Here is a 16,343-nt window from a genome sequence, read left to right as displayed (position 1 = left end):
CTCCTTAATATATATATATACTATATATAATAAGCGTATCCCAAGGACTACTTAATGTAATTTGGCATTCCCTTAAAACACCTTTAAAAGTCTTTTAAACACAACAAACATATTGGTAACCTTACTTTCCAATAATACCCTTATTAATTCAAACAAAAACACAAGGATCATGATCCTACCGTCAATCACTTCACACGGATCATCATCCAACCGTCCATTACTTCACACGGATCATGATCCCCTGAAAGCTGTCCTATAATCCCTACTTTTGTACAATCCCCAATCTCATTTCAAATTTCAAATCCACAGCTCCCTTCGCTTTTCATTCTCTCTCCGATTTTGGATCTGGATCTGCTATGTCTTTGCCTTGCGTGGCTCAATTCCAACATTTGGTTTCTAATTCAAGCTCTCAACAACGGGGACAAATACATCAACCAACGGCGACACAGTCAGGTTGTTTAAATTTAGGGTTCCGGCAAAAAATGGAGATGGTTACGAGTTCCAGTGGTGATTGTGTGAAGATTCTACAGCCATCAAAGGAGAGGAGGATGGACCTTCCAACCAAGCTCCGGTGAAGATTTTGGCAACTCCCGTAAGGAAGTTCTGCCATGCTTTCCTTCTATTCAAGGTATTTTTAACATGTAGTTGGTTGTAAACTTGTAAATCATCTGAACACTATCTGCTAATACTGGTTTCATGTTCACTTTTTAGTCTTTTATTTTGCAGTGTTAGTTCTACCTCATATTTCTCACTTGGTTAGGTTGAGTTTTGTTACGATCTGGTTAATTTGGGATTGGGGTTCAGTGATTTTCTAAAGTTTGTCTGCATTGAAACTGATCTGGTTCTTTTGAACTATTTGAAAATTTCTAACAAAAACTCAAAATCAGATTTTGAATGTTTTTTAGAGTTGTTACTATGAATAAAACTTCTTGTTTCCTAAAATTTGTGTGAATAAATAATGTCAAATTTTGAAATCGATTCAGTTGATTTAGCATCTAGATGATTAAAGTTTCGTATGTAGTTTTGGACACTTTAGATTCAAACCGCTTTAAACTAAATAAACATCCTTTGATTCTATTACTAACTTTAAATAAATCGAACATATAACAGCATTATATATATTTTTAGTTCAGTTTTAACTTCAAATAGCGCGATAAATTAACACGTTTCAAAACGAATGTGAGGGGAGTTCTTTTGAGCATTCATCGCTGAAATGGAGCAGGGATATGGTTATATCGAACTTGATAGCGTATATACAAAGCCCTGTAATTACACCTTAGTGCTAAACCTTAGAGGCCAATATGTAAATTAATTTATATTAAACCTAATTTTATATAAATACATCATACAAATTCAGTGACTCATATGTGAAATTATGATTGTGAAAAAAGGTTCATAATTGTTGTTTTATTTAAAATGACTATTTATTGAATCTTTTAAAAATGTCTGTTACTCTAGGGTAAAAGTGCCATTTTTGTGAATATATTTTTCCTAATCTTTGTTACTGTAGAACTGCCTCGACTCTTTTTACAGTATTTACACATGTACACATCCAATGGTTTATCTTTGCACGACCTGTTAATGAAATGATTGATTATATGAAAATTCTTATGAGGTCAAAGTTACTTATAATTGCAGGGTTATAGTAGAGCAAAGGATCTTGAAAGTGAGGAACTAACTATTGGAACAACTTCCTTCTTTGCAATATCTACTGTATCGCCTTATCGGATGCATGGTAAGTTACTTTTTATGAGGAAAAATGTTACCTTTTTGTGATATCTGAGTAAAAGTCACTTAAATTAAAAAAACCACCTTTTTTTCTCTAAATCTGTTTCAGATGTTGCTTGTTCTATTTTTAGTCCATTTTTAATTGGTGTGTTAAACATGATTACATTAACTGGAATTTGACGATGGTATATGTGAAGCGGTTATGCCTATTTTGGATATTCTTGACTGCTAAGACCAACGATGGCCACAGCCTTTGACGGCAGCAATAGGACTAGACTGAATTACCTCGATAACTTTACTTTTTATTTATTTAATTTTTTTTTTTTGTGCTCATGAATGATATTTGATGGTTCAGGTGGATGTTTGGACAAAGGAAAGAGAAGTTGCTGGATTAAAGGCAGCTTGAGGGATGTTAGCTTACATGTATCTTGGCAAGTCAAATAACCCGTCATGTTGGTCAGGTCTGATTACATTATTATCATGTAGTTTTATGCCGATAGCCATCGGAAAGAACATGGAAAACCTGATTTTGAGTCATTTAAGCAAAAGGTAATATCCTTTTATTATAACATGTTACACTCATTTTGAATAACCTGTTCATTGTGTGCTTAAAGCGAACGCAGCCGCAGCGATGAAGAGCATCAATGAACTGGTTCCAAAAGGAGTTTCAAGGGTAAGTTTTGGAGTGTTATTTTGCATAGTTATGTACTTTGACTTGACTAATAGTTTATTAGAAAGTATTTGGCCATTTATTAACACCATATACCATATAAAAGCATTACTCTGTTTTGATTCCTTTTGCAGGCAATGGTGGACTTGGAGATGTCGTTTTATGCAAGAATAAGTTGGATGGAAGACAATATAATGTTAAGAAGATTCAATTAAAGGGCGGAAGTCATCCTTTAGATGATAAAATCTAGTATTTAGTTGGAATTGCTAACAACCTTGCTTTTCTAGTTCTGTACCCGTTCGGTGGACGGACATATTAATGGTATAATGACATAAGTTATACCCTGACTATGTTTTAACCTCTCTTCTAGTTTTGTTTTGTTTGTTTTAGTATTTAAATTTCTATAACTAGTACTTTTATTTGGTTGTTTGTAAGATTAATGTTTATTAGTTTAATTAAGAATCTTAATTTGTTTCCATAATGCTTTGGTATTTGTTTGTACATATTGAACATTTTTATCTACATATAGTGTGGTTAATGTCTACACTTTAAAATATATTTACCAACACATCAACGTTTTTTTCAACACAAATTAAGATCAATACCTACACATCTTCAACATTTATCTACACATAATATTACTTTTACGTCAACTGCCATGTCAGATGCCATGTCAACTGCCACGTCAGATGCCATGTCGGATGCCATGTCATGTGCCATGTCAGCTGCCACGTCGGATTCCATGTCAGCTGCCACGTCAGATGTCTTCTAAACAAATTGTTGTACTTTTAACCACACATATAAATGACTTTTAGCCACACATATATGTGTAAGTATAGCTTGCTATCTGCCTACATATAACGTATGTGTGGATAATGACCTATATCCACAGTCATGAGCCTACACATCATTACACTTATTTTATGTGTAGGTAAAGAAAACTAACAACGCATTATATACTTTTTCCCACATATACTTTGTGTTGGTAAAGAACCAAATTTCTTGTAGTGGAAGGATCTCAACCAGTGGAAGGTATATATGGATTTGTGCTGTTTTGTTTTCCGTCCATGGAATCTATGTATTTCATCTTCGTGCTTGTGTAGAGATAGGTAATTTGATTGATAGTAAACTAAATTATGTACTCCCTTAGTCTGTTTTCTGGTCAAAAAATGCTAATGCTGTTGATGCACCAATAGTTGATGATCCGCCATCAGTAAGGTTCACTTGGAAAATAGAGAATTTCTCAAAATTCAACCGGAGCTCCTTCGTCTCCCTATCGTTCTCACCCAGAACCCTACCTGCACCGCATCTTTTTTAGCAAATCAACAATGGTGATTCTGAAGTTACCTTTTTTACCATCGATTATCTAGATTTGAGGTCACAATTTCAACGAAAAACTAATGTTTTGTTGTAATTCTTCTCTACTTGCAGACCTCCAGCACGGATTTTACACTAAGGTACACTTTTTCTCATCTTTAACTTTTTATCTACTGCATCTTAATCCTTTTGTTAATCGATTAGACTTCTTTTGGTTTTGATTTCTGTTTCATTTTTTATGTTTGATCGGTTGCTTGCTTACGGGGATTTTGAATAGTTTTGATTATTATTTGATTCTTGCTATCATTCTTGGTGTGGTTTTATGTTACAAATCTGAAAACTAGGACAAAATGCCCTAGCCACCCCTTCAGCTATGACGGCTAAGGTTCCGGTCATTAGTCATCCGTTTTTCGCTTCAGAATCCATGGTGTTTAGGTATCCCCAAATTATTGTTTGTTATATTGATTTTTTATTGTTTGCAAATAGTGTGTTTGTTGGTTTGTGATCTTATAACCGGTACCCAAAGGATAAAGATTGAAAATCTATGTGTATTGTTTGATAATTGAGGTGGGTTTGTTCTCTAATTTCATAAATGTAAGTTTTCTTCATGATTCGTGCTTTCTTTGTAAACAACGCACTTATTCAAACAAACATAGAGAGAAAAAACAACACCTTAAAGCTTTTGTTTTCTCCAACTTTCACATGTCAAGTTCCTAAAATTATAGGCTTGCGTTTAGGGGTTTTATAATAAAAAATAGTTGAGGTGAAGATAACTAATATTGGTAATTAAGTTTTTTTTATATTTTGTTTTCTCACTGATTCAAAACGATGTTGCTACACTTGTAGGCATCCGTTTGTGTTACACACATATTATTGAGTTCTTTGTGCGTTTTGCTCTATGTTTTTAGGGTAACGGGTCAAACAAGTCGAGATCTTGGTAGCCCATTTCAGTTTTCAACTCATTTGAATACCCTTTTACAGAAATATGAAACTATCAAATGAGTTGAAATTTTGTCAACTCCGAATAGCTGTTGATTTCATTTGGGTTGGGCTGTTTTGTGGTCACTGTTTCAGCTTCGAAGTCCGAGTCAGCTGGTGTTGGGTTCAACTGTATGGCCATATGTCTCCTATGGTTATTTCAAATCAGTTAGTGGTTTGATTGAATGAATCCTGATGTTTGATTCAGTGTACAGATGCTTATGTAACATATATTATGTGTTTTAGGTTTGATTTGTATTTTCGCAAGAACCTGTTTGGTGGTGAGTACACTGTGAGGTTTTTAGTGATCGCAGTGGATGCGGATGCCCCTTGCTTAAAGCTTTAATTCTTGATAACTATGAGGTTAGTAATGTACTACTGATGCTTATAACTTATGGCTATCATAATAACTCTATTCAAATTCCGTGTTATCTTAATAGTTTGTTGGTGTAAATTATTGCCATATCCTGAACAATAAATTATAATTTTTGTTTTTTGTTTCTTGGGGAGTTTATGCAGCCAGATTGGGATATTTATTACTTCTGAACATATTATTTTCTATTAAATATATTTTTTGTGTTAATTTAGTAAATAGAAAACGTGGTTTATCAATTTTCATGAACACAAGCTATTATATTCATACAAAGAGACTAGATGAGTTGGATCTAGATTTTGTAGTTGTTGGACGCATTGATCACTGATTGTACGTTTGTTTACTAGACCCGAAGATCTTATAGCTTATAAATAGATGATAGCTTAGGCTTGCTTCGGTGTGGGGGCTCCGGCAATTTTCTAGTGACCAAAAGATAAATCAAGTGATGGGTCTTTCCAAACTCACTCCCTATGATACCTATGTATGTTCCAATTTGTTTGTATAAAAAATTAGATGGATTTGAATCAGTTTATCGTTCATTTACATAAACTGGTCATACCCTCCTTAATTATGTTGTGTCACCATCCACAAAGCATATGTGAAACCTTTTATTTTAAGTATAAGTAATGTAATTTATTTTTCTTTCTAAAATCAGACTGGTTACTTTGAGTGTTTTGATTAGAAAACGTGATAATGATTTTGTTAAAATGAAAATCATACATGGATTTCACCTAACATGTTGCAAAAATATAACTTACTGAATATTGCAAGTATGGCAAAAAGGGTTGCATGCTTTTTTTACAAGAACAAAAATTTCTGCAGCTGATCTAAGGTTCCAGAAGGGTCATTTTCGATGTTGCTGTTAGTTGTTTTACGTAGTAAAGCAGGGTCAATGAAGAAACCTTACTTAATTAGCCCTTTTTTACATGCTAATAAAGTGTCATCACTTAAAAATTGTCTCAAAGGTTGATGATGAATCTGTTGCAGATTTTGGACTTTGGCTCTGCAAAGCCTGATTTCGCAACTGATTTTTGCCTTTTTCATATAAAATTGTCTCATAGGTTGATGGATATGGGTCTTGAAGCATCATCTGATAGATTTGACTGCAAGATTTTGTTTTTGGAGGCAAGGATTATGTTTCTCTAGATACATGACCAACTTCATCTTTTCACTTAGATGCATCTACTCAATTGTTTTCTTTTATATGTCACAGGAGGGTGTAGATGTCGATGCTACCGGTAGTGCTTCACTATTTGTAGCCACAAATGATTCTGTTTATCAGGTTCGTATCTTTTGCTATCAATTTAAGCGTTGTGTATATACAAGATGAGCAAAGCGCATCCAATGTTTTCCTAATTTGTGGCTTACATTTTGATGACATTTTCGTATAGAAGAGAGCTCGGAAATGATTTGATCTTTTGTTATATATGTTGTTATGAACTTGATTCATATTTTTCAACAATTCATTATCTTTTGACTTTTTGGACTTTTGAAGAGGTTAGAGAGAGGGATGAACATCCATTGATATTGCTGACGGCGATGACGGTTAATAGAGGTTAGAGAGAGGGATGAACGTCCATTGATATTGCGTATAGATTAAGAATTGAAGCTAATCTCATCGGCGACATTCAGGTGAGTTTATCTTGCTAGATTTGAGATATTCTTTGTTTTGTTTTTAGATTGTTCTCGCTTTTATAGATGCACTTATCTTTTTTTATACATGCAATTTCTTTTGTAAGGGACTCAAAAAGTGCATCATTGAAACGATGATTCTGAACATTCCATAGATTTGTTATAATCTTTGCTGGGTTTTTGTTTTCTTTTTCGTATAACACAGGTTCAGTTATATAATTTTACTTTCTAAGTAATTGATAAAATGTTGTTAGCACACACCCTTTATTTAACACTTCGTTGTTTGTTTAGGCGGCTCTTGATTACCGAGTGTTTTACAATGAGATAATGAATTCACTTGAAAGGTATCTTTATGCAACCTATTCGTTTTTAACTTTTTATTGAAGAAATGTACAATAAATTGATCATAAATTAATGTGAGTGAGTAATCATTGCAGGGCCTGTACACATGACCTTCTGGCATCACCTAGATGCTTGCTATCTAGACCAGACACACACCTGGTAATCTTAACGACACCATCAATAGTGTCATGAAAGGTTCGTTAATTTTAACTTTTCATTCGTCATCATTTTTCTTCAATTATGTAAGGTGAACTGAATATTGAAATTGTTCATACGTATATCAAATTTCCATGTGTTTTGGTTGGGATTAATCTATGTTCACGGACCGGGTAAAAGGGGATTTGCTTTAAAGAAAGAAGCACAAATGCTCATATTTAAAAACATCATATTGTCGAACATTTAGGCATAAGTAGTTTAAATAGGCTTTTAATAATTTAATAACTATTAGATAGTGAGCGTAACTAAGTAATGTACAGGCCCTGCTAAAACTATTAATTTTTAAAAAATGTCAAAAGTCAGTACCGAAAATGTACCCCGTTCGGTAAATTCGGTACAGGTACCCGATACCATTTGCTCATCCAAGATGAGGAATTACCTCTGATAAAAAAAACCGACCCAAAACCACCCGAAAACCGAGTAGACAAAAACCTGAATTTCCTGACATACCCAAACCCGATTAAATGTAAAAAAACATTGAAAACTGACCGTTGTAGTCCTAAACCCAATTTGGGTTAGTTTTGGTTATTGAATACAGTTAAAAACGACTTCGGTTATATAAGAAGTAAAAAATGGAACTCATTGTTTGAGACATCGGGTTAAAATAAAAAAAGGGAAAATAAATTCATTTTTTTTATTTTCCTTTATTGTTTAGCTGGGTTGGGTTTGGTTTAGTAATCGAGTTTATATGAAGCACTTTACCGAACAAACTTGATTTTTGGTACCGGTTTTTACATCAAATGTGGTGTATAAAGAAGTCTTTATGACTTGTGATTTTTGCGTTACTTTTTTTTCATTTCATGAATGGGATGACAACTTACTGTATATTAGGCAACTTATATATATATATTTTAGTGTATATAAATCAAAATTTAAGTTGATACACCATGAGTTTTCATATATTCAAGTGCAAAATATAGTGGTATGTTGTGATTTAGTTCCGACATGCTTCATCAATGCTTTATGTTACCTTTTCATTCTAAAGTTTTGTTTGGTGCTTTAATATTTGGTCCAAAAGGTATCTATCTGGCGACCCTTAGACGTGAAGCCTAACTTTTGGAAAGGCCTAGAACAAAAATGATTACTTCGCTATAAAAATGTGTGTATGGTCTAAAGCATGTAAGTAAAGGTCTAAAGCATCTAAGTAAAGTGAGTGTACATACCTCACGAATCACTAATATAATTTTTGGTAAATAATTTATGCCATTTTAAAACTTTTGGTAAGTAGATTTCAATTACTTTGCTATAAAAATGTGGGTCCGGTCTAAGACATTTTAGTAAAGTGAGTGTACATACCACGCGACTCACTTTTGTAATTATTTGGAAATGGAAATTATTTATGCCATTTTACAACTTATTTGTTTAATTTAACCATATAGAACTTTGGGTTTGCGTCTAAAGTATGAACTTAATACGTTATCACAAAAAATAAGTTTTTCTTTCAGGTTTGGCTAAAGCATATAACTATCTTGCCGACATATATACTCATGTGCTTGGATTTTTGGAGTTGGCTTTTTGTTAATCTTTTATTTTGAGCGAAGATATGGCAGAAGTTGAAGCTGCTAATAGAGCTGTTGCTGAAAGTTTCCATAAAATTTTCAGCCTGTTGGTTAAACCACAAGATCAAACTCAGCACAAAAACTTGATGGTCCAAACAGGGGATGCACCGCTTAAGTTCAAGAAAATTGTAACTTTACATGATGTCGGTGTGGGTCATGCTAAGGTTAAATGGTCAGCTACTCCACCATTTTAACCATACTCCAAGACAACTCTACCACAATCATCTACCATCAGCTACCAAAACCCCTTCAACTTACCAAAACCCCTTCAACTTATGTTAGATTCGTACTAGAATATAACAGAGTTTGTACTCTTGTAGCCATACAGTCCTTTATATTCCTTTTGAAATGCTACTCTTTGATATTTTAACCAACCTAAATGCTATATCAATTCACCGCTTCAAATGTGTATCCAAAGAATGGCGACACGGGCTATCATCCTTTCATCTTGGTCTGAATCATTCTACATACGTAGAACATTATCCGATAATATGTTGAAAATTATATGGTAATTGTTACCATTGATAAATCACATTGTTTGCATATATTATTATATACGATTAACACTAAATCATATTATATATATCCCCACAAATTTTATAAAACGGACAATTGTAATAAAATTAATAAAATATTAATATCCTTAAAAATAGAGCTACCCGTGAATAGCACGGGTTATAACCTAGTATTTTAATAAGTAACTAGAGAATTCTCTTTTAATGTATTGTATAAACACACATATAACATCATATTTTAAAATAACCATTATGGTGTGTTGTATGTTATTATATGTTTATAATATAAAGTACTATCATTTGTCAATGGGTATTACTTTCAGTAAAATACGTATGAAATAGAACTATTAACCCAATTCAGAAAAAGACAAAACAAAACAAAACTGATAGTGTATATATATACACTAGCCATTTACCCATGCGATGCAGTCTTTACGGGGGGGGGGGGGGGAGGGGGGGGGGGTCGAAAACGTATATACCCAAAATTTTCTATAGAAACGGGGGGTCGAAAACATATATACCCAAAAATTTCTATACGAAAACTATATATATAACACTACTGGCCGAAAAGTTCGGAGGGTCGGGCGCCTCTCCCGGCCCCTTCAAAGCATCGCCCCTGGTCTGGTGATATATATATATATTGTTTAGTATTTAAGTTAGTTTTCTTATTCATGATACGTTGGCACTCGTTTTTCTGTTAGCCGGATTAGAGGACAAGGGGCGGTGCGTTATAGCACCGTGATACACAACCTTCAACGCGTTATAACCACCGCCACTCCAAGTTCAACGCGTTATAGTTCAACGTAAACCCGATTTCGTTATTTTCTTCACGGCGTGATGGTTTTTTTTGTGAGGGTAATTGTTGGTTGGAGGGAAATTGTTGGGTGTGGTGGTGAGTGATGACCATTGCCACCAAAAAAGGTTGGTAACGATGGAAAAATGGTTGATGACATTGCAGAACTTGATTGGGTGCTTGTGAGTGATAGAATTCTATCACTAGTGACCACGCCCACCCTCTTATAGTTAACTTTGGCTAGTTCGCACCAATACCAAAAAAATGATTCAACACTTTACCCAAATTTAGTCGTTTTATCGCATCTGTCTAAAAATGATGCTTATTAAAACAATTAAACAGAAAAAAGAAAATGTAAAAAGGGACTCCCAATGGTTCGCTTATTTTTTTAAGATGACTAAGAATTAGCAAGTTGTTGAATGACAATCAACCAAATAAACAGCGACTCCAATGACACCATGAAGCAAAAAAAAAAAAAAAAAAAAAAAAAAAAAAAAAAAAAAAAAAAAAAAAAACCCACTTACCAAGTTGAATGGCTGCAATCAGCAAAACAAAATTTTAATTTCTAAAAGAGTAAATTGCTTTTATATGAGTCTAGTTAATTCTTAAATCACTTATACCCATGGCATTATAGTCTAGTGGTATCTTGGGAGTGAGATAAGGCTTATGACCATTAGGTCATGGGTTCGATTCCCACAAAGGGGGTTTTCCCAGATTTATTGGGTTTCCCCTGAATTGGTGTATAGGCATTATTGCCTAGTGGAGATGAATATGATCGGGTGGTTCTACTGGTGGCACGATGATACTCCAATAGTCCGTCAGTGATCCAAATTTGCCGTTCAAAAAAAAAAAATCACTTACTTATGAGAACTTTGGTCAAACTTATGTGAATTTAGTACAACGAGTTCAGACACTACATCACTAATCACTGAAGCGCCTTCAATAATAGAGTTCGAGCCCTAGCTACACGTATCATCACATCCAAGCCTAAACGAACCTATTATTTATGTAAATTTTATTTAATTTATTAGATAAATTTACATAATCTATACTATATTATAATGCATGGGTGAGTGGTATTTTAAGATACCCAAAAAATAAGAACTTCCCCCCCCCCCCTTTATATATAGAAAGACCCTTAAAATGAGGGTAGTTTGGTCTTTTAAACACTATTTATTTTTTAGCCCCTAAACTTATTACACTTAAATCCCTAAGGTTATATCTAAATTATAGATAATTAGTTACATTTTTCTCTCTCCACCACAAACTTATAATTCTTTTATGCATTCTTACCATATCTTATAAACTATAATGTTTTTTAAAAAAATCCAAAGACAACATAATGACCTACACATTTTTGTCGACGTTTCGGTAGTTGTCTTGTTTAGTATCGACACGCAGATTAAAATGTACAAGTAGATGATTCCTTAATATACAAGTGATTAAAGCTGAACCATGACAACATGACACCTTTTAAATCATTTATTAGTCCCTTCAAAAAGAAAATTTCCACCATTCAGAATATTATTTATCAGTTAATAGTCATTTAACCCAACTTTCAACATTTACAAGCATTATAACAGATAGTACAAGTATTTAAAAGCATCACCATGTTAAAAAATGTTGAAAAGGTGTTAAAAGCAAAAAAAAAAAAAAAAAAAATATGAGTGGCTTTTTCAAACACCCTTTCTTTCTCCCTGAAATATCTAGATCCGTTTTCAAAATTCAAATCTCACTCATCAAATTCTCCCCCCTCTCCCTCTCTCTTAAATCTCCCAGAACCACTCTCTCGACCCTTTCTCTTGCGACGGCGACACAATCAACTACCGGTGTAACTCTTGAAACATGGTGCTTCGATTGACGGGGTTGAATCCCCCAATCTCTTCGAACACGCTAACCCTAATTTACTCAGGTATCATTTATCAGTCTTTCTCTCCACCTTCCGTCCTTTATTGACAATAGCAAAATCGACTCTCAATGAACAACTTTGTGCAAACCATCTGCTTCGCCGTTTAACAGTCATTGTTTATGAAGGACAGTTCAATACTTTAATCTCTCTTCCGGATTTCTTGGTTCTAAAAGGTCAGTTGTAGGTGGTTAGTTTTTGTGACTTGCGTTATTTTTGTTTATCTAAACTCTCTTTCACGGCTTTATTCCTTTGCCCTAATTTTTGTAGTTACTATAATTTGCTTTTCCACGTGATACTGAGCTTCGCTTGTAGAACGTAGGGTTTTGTTTATAAATTTAAATCGTTATCCAATGATTTTTCTGTTTTATATACCATGTATCCCCATCTTTTCATTGCAATTTTCTTTAATACTAAACATATGTTCTTTTTATTCTATTATTGTAGCTCTTAGGTTATTGAATTGATTTTCTTGAGGTACAAGGAAGTGTTTGTTTCTTATATTTATGATCCTTATAGGCTCTTTGATGTTGGAGTTTTTATGCCTATTGATTTTATTTGAACAAAGATAATTAATTACAGTTACTTTGAAAGTCTTCAACCCAGCTTAGAATTATAAATATTCTTAATTATGCAGGTCTATCACAACCTGGGTACAGACTTATCAGGGGCGGCCCTGGAGGTGGGCGGGGAGGACCACCGGCCAGGGCCCGAGATTCCGAAGGGCACGTTTTAAAAAAAAACTGATATATGTTATAATTCTTTTTTAAGAGAATACCAATATAATAGATGAATGGCTTAGTGGTTAAGTTCCCCACTCCCAAACTTGAAGGCCCAAGTTCGAGTCATGCTTCCAGTTATATTTTTAAAGGGTTTTTTTAAATCTAAAATAGATGATATTGGTTTTGATTGTGAATTGATTTTGGTGGAGATAGGAAATGTGTTTGCTACTTTCATTTTTTCTTATTGTATCGTGTTTTTTATTATGTGATAAACCTTATTTGGCCCGAATTGTTGAACAGACCCGAAACCCGAAACACATGACCGTAGTATTTCTGTTTGGTCTGAGTGAATACTATGATTTCGTGAACAGGTATATAAGAAACTAGTTTACATTTATATATTAGAAACTAGTTTACATTTATATATTTCGTTAAAGCCGAAGGGCACATTTTTTCGAGGTTGAACAAGGCACACAAATTCTTAGGGCCGGCCCTGAGACTTATGAAGTAAGTAGGGGCGGACCTAGCATGTTACTAGGGGTAGCAGGCCGGTGGTAATGTAAATTTTGGAAAAGTTTGCTTTTATTATCATCAATTGATAAGTTGAGCATGGTTTCTTTAAGAGTAGAGTGGAACAAAGGACGCTGCTGCTGACCAAATCGTGAGGAGTGTCACGCCGGAGCTTTAAAGCATCGATAATTATCCAAGCAACCTGTTTGATGAAATGCGTTTGTCAATCGATTCTTTAATTTTTATTTGGATTATATTATTTCTAATTTCTTATTTTATTTGATGATGAACAGGGGCTCAAAAGAAAAGCAATGAAAGACGGGTCACATATTTCTTCTCTAACAATAATAAGTTAAAGGTAGTTAATTAGTTTTATGAAAGAAGAGGTTTAATATTTACTTTATCTCTGGATAATTTCATTGTATATGAGATGGCCTTCAACCTATTTAAAGAAGTATACTTTAGATGACTCATAAATCACAATATGTTCAACATGTTCCTCTTTTAGCCCAATTTTTATATCCGACTCACATCATCCCATTCACAAGTTAATTGATTGAAATTTTCACATCTGATTTTCAGTATGACCATGCACTATTTTTGGGGTATAAGTGTAATTTTTCTCTCAGGTGGAAGATTGCGGATTGCCCTGATGACTTGGTTTAAAAAAGCGGGAAGCGCACAAAAGCGACGAGGTATAAAACCGAGGCGCAAAGCGCAAAAGCGGTGAGCTTTTCGTGCGCAAGGCGCAAAGTGATTATATAAATTATTTTATATATCTCATAGAAGTTGGCGATTTTAATAAGAATGCTTGTGAAAGAGTCGATTTGGTTTAATTTACTACTTAGTGATGGTTGTTGATCATGACCGTGGGTTGCATCAAGTAGAGAAGGACCCCTCTGTGTTTGGGATTAGTTATTTAAACTCTTGATTGATAGCTAAATAATTATTAAAAGCTCAAGGTTTTTAAATAATATATATCATTTCAAGCGTCAAGAATAATAAAAAACAATTGCAGAACTTCGGAGGGGTAATTAAGTTTGTGATAAATGCACACAGCACGTTTGTTCATTATCCTCTGGCTGATCACATTGTTCTTCGTTTCCGTTCAATGAAGGCAACAGGTTAAAGGATTGGCAGAGAAGCTAAAGACGAATCCCGATAAGGGAATTCATGAAGACGAGGCAAACATCTTAGATAGGAAAAATGTGTTTGGATCAAACACATACCCGCGGAAAAAGGGGTGAAGTTTTTGGGTACTCACTCTTCGTCTTTCTGGGATAACTTGATTCCTTTTTATGTTTGGTTATGTGATAATTTGATTGATTACATTCTTTCTGTTTGATAGAGGTTACTGTTGGATGCTTGTCGCGATACGACCTTGATCATCTTGATCTTGATGGTAGCGGCTGCTGCTTCTTTAGCTCTAGGAATAAAAACAGAGGTAAGCGAATCATATCTTGTTTATTGCTTAATCCCACCTTAAAAAAGATAATCTTGAATCTTCATGCCATTTTATTTGATCACTTAATTTATTCTTCTTGTGGATTTAGTTTTATACATTGTTTTTCTTTTAGGGTTTCTGCAATTATTTTAAAACTGTATTGTTGCACATCTTTTAAGTTGTATAATCTTTTGTCTTAAATATTAATAATAGCACCCATTAAGAAAGTGGTAAATGTTTTGACTTTTTAAGTGTTATATGAATTATCTGTTGGCTTCACTGTTGACCGTAGTGAATTTTAGGTGGTGAAAACTTGTTCTGTTGTTTTTATTTTTTATGACTTTTGATCCCACCTTGAAAAGATAACATTGATGCCATTTTATAGGGTGTTTTTCTTTTAGGGTTATATATTATTAAGCTTTGTTATTGACTATAAATCTTCCCTTCATATTCATTTCAGTCGTAGAAGACTTTTATAAAGTTTATGGTGTTTTGATGATCAATTAGACTGCTGGTAGTGTTGAACTTAATGAATTACTTGAAATTGTTGAATGTAACGAAGAAAAGGGTTATAGATTGTTGAGATCTTTGTATTCATGTATGTTAGGGCGGAAGGTGCAGCACAAACGCCACAGTTTGCTGAAGGCGAATTTTAAGGCCGCAACTGCAGTTCGGGCAGAAGTTGCAGTGTATGACTAGCTTTTTGTCGACACAGTTACCTGCAGAAGTTGCAAGTTCATTGAGAAGCAAAGTAGTGCTTTTTGTTTTATCTTTTTATGCAAGTTTAGTTGTGGCTTTTTTTCCTATATCATTCTATCCATGATATCATCATCATTTAGATTAATAAAAGAGAGCCAAGTTTGGTTTTGAATGATTTCTGTCATCGACTTGTTTTTTTTTCATGCATCCTTTTTTTTTTCAACAAATATGTTTTAGAGTAATATTTGTTGATTAAATAGTAAACCCTCTATTTATATTTGTTGTTATCAGCCAGATATATACAACTTAAGTTAAGAATTTTCTCACTTATATCCAAGCGAATTGGCCGGTTTGATGTTCTATACGGTGTAGTTTTTGTGGTTATTGTCGAATTTTGTTTCTATTTCGATTTTGTGACAGGACTGGTGCAAAGTAGTTTTCTTAATCTCGACTTCATGGCACATCATCTAATACGCTTAACATAGAACTTGTTTTTTTATAACTAACTAGGTTAGAATCCCATGTTTTATAACTAACTCGGTTTTCGTTATGGTTAGGGTTCAAAACTGAACCGAACCGAATTGGCTCATGCAACCCTTAAAATAATCTAAGTGGTGTGCTCCCGCCGCATCGCGCGGGCACCCTACTAGTATAAATATTATATACGAAGGGGTATGGTCCCAAAAGGCTGCGCAGACCTTCATTCAGGTCGCGCGCAGGACCATACTTCTTATTCATCAAATTGCTTACTGTCAACCTCGCGCGGGTTATGTCATCATGCATGAATCTCGCGCGAGGTTTAAACAAGAGAAAACACCAGATTCAACACTTAGCATTCTGAATATGAGCCTCCAACCACCCATACCCTGCGCAGGCTAGTTCCGTGTTCAGCAAAGGCCGCGCAGGGATATGACGCATGGCTACTTCAGAAGACACACA

The 16,343-nt window shown here is 34.2% G+C and overlaps 1 long non-coding RNA gene across 5 annotated transcripts; it reads left to right on the top strand.

The window, feature by feature from the left end:
• The first annotated feature begins 11,803 nt into the window (after nt 1–11,803).
• LOC110940752 lies at nt 11,804–15,583 on the top strand. 5 transcript variants are annotated; one of them, XR_004893820.1, is made up of 6 exons: nt 11,804–12,035; nt 12,143–13,619; nt 13,891–13,956; nt 14,379–14,517; nt 14,610–14,705; nt 15,313–15,583. It is a non-coding gene; the product is annotated as an uncharacterized LOC110940752 (long non-coding RNA). The 5 variants fall into 5 exon arrangements; XR_002593511.2 differs by having other exon boundaries at nt 11,807–12,205; nt 12,667–13,619; XR_004893818.1 differs by adding an exon at nt 15,166–15,219 and having other exon boundaries at nt 11,809–13,619.
• Nucleotides 15,584–16,343: the final 760 nt, after the last annotated feature.

This window comes from Helianthus annuus, chromosome 5 (genome assembly GCF_002127325.2).
Source record: "Helianthus annuus cultivar XRQ/B chromosome 5, HanXRQr2.0-SUNRISE, whole genome shotgun sequence".
Classification (NCBI taxonomy): Eukaryota; Viridiplantae; Streptophyta; class Magnoliopsida; order Asterales; family Asteraceae; genus Helianthus; species Helianthus annuus.
Note: the sequence above shows the minus strand (reverse complement) of the source record. Positions and strands in the feature narration are given on the sequence as shown.